Genomic DNA, 7,064 nt, shown 5'->3' on the forward strand with positions numbered 1-7,064 from the left:
TTATATTTGTTGTACTGAAATCTAATCTAAAATATATAAAAAATCCCGATCAAAATACGAAATCCAAGGCACTACGATATTTAAGTGTTAAATGTAATGAATACCGGTACATAATTGGTAAATTTCAAGATGTCAATTATCGTGAGGTTCAAGTTTTCTCAATCTTCAAAGTGCCTCTTTGATGTACAGTATTGTTACTAAACTTCCATTTCCAATGGCTCGCTTATATATTTGTACGTACGCGCATTGCAATAATTAACTTAATTGCCGATTTAAAAATTTATAAATGGTAAGAAATTTAGTGCAAACTTAATGCTACGTAATCGATGACTTTTGAAGTTAGTATACAGATTTTGCATCGATAGTGAAAAAAAATTTAAAATCGCGAGAACAAGCAAACTTCCTCGGACAAACTTGATTAAATATTATTTGAATCTCCCTTTACCAAAGTAGATTTTAATTTAAGATTCAAACAGTTGACATTTGAGCTATGGATCTGATGGAAAATCGAAATAACGAAAACTGTCTGCTCTTTAATTTGTGAATCGATCACCTAAGCGAGTTCAAAATTTGCCTACACCGTTGTTTAAATAGCTTAGGTAATTGTAACTATAGAGAATAATAGAGAGGTAATAACTGATATAGAGAATCCCGTCATAATACAAAAACAGGTTCAACAATATAATTTACAGACTCCCTTATACTTATGAATTATAATACTATCATATTTCATTCATATATTCATATTTCATCATCACATATACATACTTATGAATCAGCTAAAGATGGTTTTAACGTTATAATAATGTGGGTAATAATTCTTTTTTGTTCCACTTGGTTCATATGGATGCGGTGTGAAATAAGGTATAACATTTATTTTATTTTAGTAGTTCATTAATATTAAACATTATAAAAATCATCATTTACTGTCGAGCTAATCGAGTTATGTAAAACATACAGAATACAAATAAATGTATAATACACCGAATAGTACAAAATCCCTGCAATCAAATAATGTAGCTGACAGCTCAGCCATTAATCGGCGAAATCACATGGTAGGTTAAAAGCAGAGCGTTGTTGGGAGAGATTGGCGTCTGATAATCCAGCATTACCCTAAACATAGTACAAAGGTTGTTGTCATTGTCATCAATGAGTGGAGCGGAATAATGTGTTGCTAAATGAGCAATAACGCTTCCAAATAGAACTAAATGATTTTTAGATAACTATTGGTCACCACCTAGGCGTATTTTAACTCACACGTGGTGAGTGAGGTAGAGTTATCTTGTTGTGGCTTGGTTACTAGCCGTTTCTGTAGATAGGACCGTTTGATAAAATATAATGGTGCTGTACAGTTTGCTCCAGTTTTGAACGTTAAAGATATCTCAGGATCGAACCGAACTCTTAGATTGTAGAGTGACTTCTTCGGACATTTTGGTTGTAAAGTTAATTGTACGATGATACATATGTTAGAGAGTATGACAAACTATACAGTAATTACATACATTCCCTCATTTTAACCATGGTATCAATTGTGACCCTGTGATTCCAGCCTAACTTAAGCTTTATGTCCGCCTTTTTAGAAAAAAAATAGGTTCTTCAAGGGAGAAGAAAGTTCTCTGTATGTGAGAACCACTTCATTTAAAGCTATAGGAAGAAGATGACTAAAACTAAGGAACTAAATTTTAACAGTGCTAAAGCACATGTTCTGAGTTGAATGAGCCTACAGATCAAAACATTTCAATAAATAATTTAGTAGCATTTTGCCTAACAATGTAAAAGAAAACTAAAATATTCATATTTATAAAAGCCTCTTAAATTTATACTTGAATAATTCTATAGGTATTTTAAAGATATGTCTACTGCTCTCCTACAATAAAAGCTTACAAACACTTTTATTTACAAGAAGCTAAAATGTTCATTACTACAGGAAAACCCCAGATTAATCTGGAGATTTAAGAACAAAATTTACCATTACATGATTCATTTAATTATTGGTAAATATTTTGTTTATATGTAGTAGTATTTTATTATTAGTCCCAGGTTTTGTTGAGAGTATAAATAGAAAACAAAATATTTCACGTACCTTTGCAGAGGGCATGTCCTGAAAGTGACGTTTTTGTGTCGTTTTAGAGATTCTGAAACAAAAATACACAGTCCATTAACAAAACTAATTAAGAAATATTTTAGCTACCCTCATAAATTGTATGGACCGTGTCACTTTCTAACAGACACTATACTTATTTTGAAAATTTAAAAAGCTGAAAAGTAGTTAGTCAGCTGGTACCATGGCTAGGAATTATGTAAAGCCCCAGTGACCAAGGGTGATTTGAACCAATGAATACTTTGAACCGAGTTTCGAAAAATTCAAAGGCTACCAAATGTTGTCAGGATCGAACCGGCAACTTTCTAAACACAAGGCGAGTAATCTATTCACTCGGCTACTCAAGTAAGTTTGAATAAACAATTCAGTAGTTTCAAACATGGCACAAACGCCTCGTGTTAATAAAATTGCAGGGTTGCTGGGTAGTTATGTTTGCTTGGTAACCAAGAAGTCGTTAGTTCGATCCTGAGAAATGACTGTAGCTGTTACAAGGTACTTTAACTTAGCTCACCTTAGTCATCGGGATTTTAATAGACAGTCTTAGCAAAAAAAAAACCAAAAACAAACATGAAATCCTAGCTAGTAACAAAACTAAACTACACTAAGTAACCACATTCTTTATCCATGCTTGAGGTTTGCATCCAAGTTTGTGTCTCAGTGTAACTGATTGATTGATTGAAAACTTGTAAATAAACTGATTACACTTTGGCAATCACTCTGCACGTAGTCAGTGATCGATACCCCTGGAGTGACCGATCATGACTACATGATCAAGAAACTTAACTGGGTAACGGCTATCCTATGTATTTCTTATGGGAGTTAATTTTGGTTTTTATTTTCCGAGTTCGTTTGACTGTTCTACCCAACCGATTTTCATGATTGATATATCGAATTTAAAGTATACACAGATTTCACATCAAGCATCGACATATATTTATCTACAGTCCCACTCGGCTTATACATAAATGAAATTTGCTCCCTATGTATTTCTTATGGGAGTTAAATTTGGTTTTTTATTTTCCGAGTCCGCTTGGCTCTTATACCTGACTGATTTTCATGATTGACGTCTCAAACAAAAATCATAAAAACTTATCATTTCTCAAATATGATATATATTTCATCGCTGCGGAGCAGCATGGGTAGACAAATTCACTGGTTATAAAATAATATAGTGATGATCTGTAAAAAAACTATTTGTTCTGGTACCTCCTCAGGTAGCCTATCAGAAGAAAATCTGTGAGGTAAGCATAGGTTGATATGCACATCACATTAAAGGTCTTTTTTAGACGAATAAAATGCCGCAAACCCGACCTCAAACGGACAACCGAGTCAAAAACGGCAGCATTGCGAAAATTGATAAAATAGCAACAATAAAGCGAGGTAGGCTTTTAAACATTTAAAGAGATAACGAATGAATGAGGTGGTAATGAATGGTTATCTTATCGGTTTAAAGGTCCCTTATCGCCGAACGCCATTCATTCGCGACAGCGTCCTTGGGTATTTAAATTTATCTCTACTATGGAATGTCATTGATTTAATTTATTCTTTTTTTAAATCGTAACTTCGGAACGAAACATGCTATTAGAGTCGGGTTTTCGCCGTTATGTTCCGCCAAGTAAAATCTTCAAACTAAGATGTATTTTTGTATTATAAAATAGTTCTAAATATTTTAAAATGTCCAAAAAAAGATACTTATTTACCTAGTTATATCATTTTTATTATTATAACATTTTGGAAGTCGGCAGGCAGTTACAAAAAACTTCCATTAACAATCCGTTCATTATTTTAAGGAAAGTGTGAAATAGAAATATAAGTGGGATAGCGAATTCAAAATGTAAACTTTAACTTTCAAAGACACTTTAAAATGTTGTGTTCACCAATGGTTACGTTTTTAATGTTTACACCATTGCCATTTCATAAATTTTCATGTAAGGGAACGGTCGAAACTCTGATCTTGTTTCTACTGTGTCTAACCGTCGACCTTTTGTAATATGGCATTGTTGTTTGATTAATGACAAAAAAGCATCAAGGCACTGAGCCGATCCACTGGGAATCGGATCAGCATATGGAGTTGAGTACTACAGCCACTACGTCTACACAACCAATGTAGCCATATGCCATAAAAATATATTTTTCTAATTTTTGACGCTAAAAACACAAAATTTAACAATTTATTTCCAGACCATTTTGTAGAGCTTAAACAAAGAAATAATTTTGTATGATGAAGCGTTGTATGCCTAACGGTTACGGAGATAATTAAACAAACTTTTAATTTTAAATTTCCATGTTACTCTCATGGAAAATAAATAAACTGTTGTATTTTGCTTGTTTATGGATATATTTTAATCGAATTTGGCAATTTCTTTGTAGAAATTCAGCCAGGTAAATGGAAAATCGCTTAGTCTGCAGGTTTTCTGTGGCGGGGGTATTATTACATTTATCACTAGCAAAATTAATTGAAATATAAGTAATAAAATATACACATTACTTCACAGAGATTTAAATCCAAACGTCCGGTTCAGTTTTAATCAAATGAAATGTTCGCATAAAGGACCAAAAAGACGGAAGATACGGGGAAGGCCTAGGTAGGAAATGCAGAGACAGTAATTTACAAGTGACGTGTAGGGAGTTTCAAAAGGGTGGACAGGGGTAGCGAGGGGTAGCGAGGGGAGGTTATGTTCGCCGGGGGGGAAGGTATACCGTGGCTTTGTGTGACTTAGCGATAACACTATCACGTCAGATTCTTTTACATGTGTCTCCTGTTTTACAAATGTATCCTGTTCCACCTCTACGCTGCACGTCAGCTTTTGGGTTTTGTTCAGTCAGAAATGTTGTTTGATTATTTTCAAAGCAATACAAAGTATCTAGTCAATTTGTTTGGTTTCAACCAACTGTAAAAAACCATACCACGCTAAATCATTCCATTTTATGCTTTGAGATGAATAAAAACATACATAATATAAGAAATACTATGGGTACGTACAAGAGTAATTTAATATCCCTATGTTTTTAGTTTATCAATATGACTGCTCTAGCGACATATTTTATGATTATACACAAACTAATAAAAATTATCTATTAACACAATAAAATCGGATAAACCAACCTTTTTAGAGAGAAATTATTATAAACAAAGCAAACCTTAATGAACTTTTTATTTACTTGAGAAAATTCAAGGCTTAATGTATCTTACAAAGAACCGTTTAACTGTTTATTAACATAAGTGCAAAGGTAGAATTCTGAAAAAGGTTTCTTTGATTAAAACTGTTTGCATAAAGAGAAAGAACACCTCGGTTAACAGCGTCTGTAAGACTTCTTATATCTTTGAGGAAGGATTTCAAAAGTATTTTAACATCACCTGTGTAAATATTCAGAGCATTCTGTGAATTGGTGTACAGCTAAGTTACATTAAAAATTATTAAAGTCTTAAAGTAGTATAGGCTAAAGTGTAAACGATATCTAGTATACTATAAGGTATAAATAAATTAATTTAATTGATTATAATAATTGTGGCGTCGTCCTGCAATCCAGCTATTAGGAGGTCACGAATTGTGGATATTTATAGGCATGCACTGTGGATGTGATACTAACTGGTGTGGATTAACGCCCGCACTAGTGAGTTGAGTCACAGACAATATCGAATACTCACGGTGCTATCCTTATATAATTAGACCAATTAAATCACAAGTCAAAAATGTGGTTCGGATTCCACTATAAACTGTAGGTCCCTTAATTGCCATTGGCTGTATGGGCTATTATTAATTAACAGCTGTGTTCAAGAAATGTAGAGTGGAAATGAAAACCGGGCTAAGTGCCAAAAAATAAAAAAATGAGTTAAGTGTCAAAATGTGTGCTATCTGCCAAGCCCAATACGTTAAAAAGCGGGTTATCTGCAAACAATAGCTCCAAGACGTTTAAACAGTGGCCACTAGAATGCGCATGGGTCAACTTCATCAGCTGAGGAAATGAAAACCGGGCTATGTGCCAAGCGTCTTTACAACCCATTTTGAGGCTATGCAATGTTCCGGCAGTGTTGGTAGAGGTGTTCACGTGAGTTTATACTTAAAATGGGTGATACAGGGTTAGTAGAAGTTAATCCTAAGAAGAGACGTTCTAAAAAAACATTCAGTGCATTGGAGCCATGTAAAAAATAAAAGTTTTTAAAAGAAAATGTGCAGCTAGAGGCTCTGAAACACCTACCACAAGTCCTTGAATGCTATAAACAAAATGAAAAAAAGAGAAGAAATATGAACTTAAGAATATGATACCATTTCTGAAGGAAGAATATGTAAACACTTTTACAGAGAGTTAACTGTTAAATTTTTATACCTAAAACCAACACATTTGTCGTTTACCCTCTCATGTTTTTTACTGGTTTTATGATGTTTTATGATAATAAAACTTGATTTCAATATTATTTTGTTTAATTTATATTTTACCCGTCTGAAATGTTAAAATATTTAGAATCTTTTATGTTTACTAACTCTGCACATACCCCGTTTTATGGTTTTGAAGTATATGTACTTAGCTCGCTTTTCACCACTATGATTATGGACATACCCCTTGTCTCAAATGTGTAACTTTAAAAATTTATGAATTCTATTTGTGACTTTTAAAAAGAGTTGTTTCATAAAATTATGATTACTCATCTTTTGTTGTAGCTACTGTAAATAATCTGGTATAAAAAATTAACAGTAATGGTTTTATTGATATTTTTTGCAATAACTCAAAAAGATGTTTTTGGCACTTAACCCGGTTTTCATTTCCACTCTACAAATATGTCGGCCTTGACCTTTAGCTTTACTCAGTAACAAGACTACAAGATCAAGATCGCGCCACTCATCCTACACCCATCCTTCACTCATATTCGGGTTAAATACGCACCTAATGTCGTCCCCATCTTATATAATTGATAAATTGATAGTTAAATATGGAAATATAATAAAAGTATCTAGGTTTTTTT

At 33.1% G+C, this 7,064-nt stretch overlaps 1 protein-coding gene across 3 annotated transcripts in view; it reads right to left on the bottom strand.

Moving 5' to 3' along the window:
• LOC129002476 (uncharacterized) overlaps window positions 1-7,064 on the bottom strand; it is a 200,776-nt gene that overhangs the window by 10,060 nt on the left and 183,652 nt on the right. For all 3 annotated transcript variants that reach the window (XM_054430310.1, XM_054430312.1, XM_054430311.1), the window contains one exon: window positions 2,084-2,135. The gene's annotated coding sequence lies outside the window, so the exon portion shown is untranslated. The remainder of the gene's footprint in view (window positions 1-2,083; window positions 2,136-7,064) is intronic.

This window comes from Macrosteles quadrilineatus, unplaced genomic scaffold, assembly GCF_028750875.1.
Source record: "Macrosteles quadrilineatus isolate MER2022 unplaced genomic scaffold, UCM_ALF_1.0 Scaffold_9__3_contigs__length_116548681, whole genome shotgun sequence".
In the NCBI taxonomy this organism is placed as follows: Eukaryota; Metazoa; Arthropoda; class Insecta; order Hemiptera; family Cicadellidae; genus Macrosteles; species Macrosteles quadrilineatus.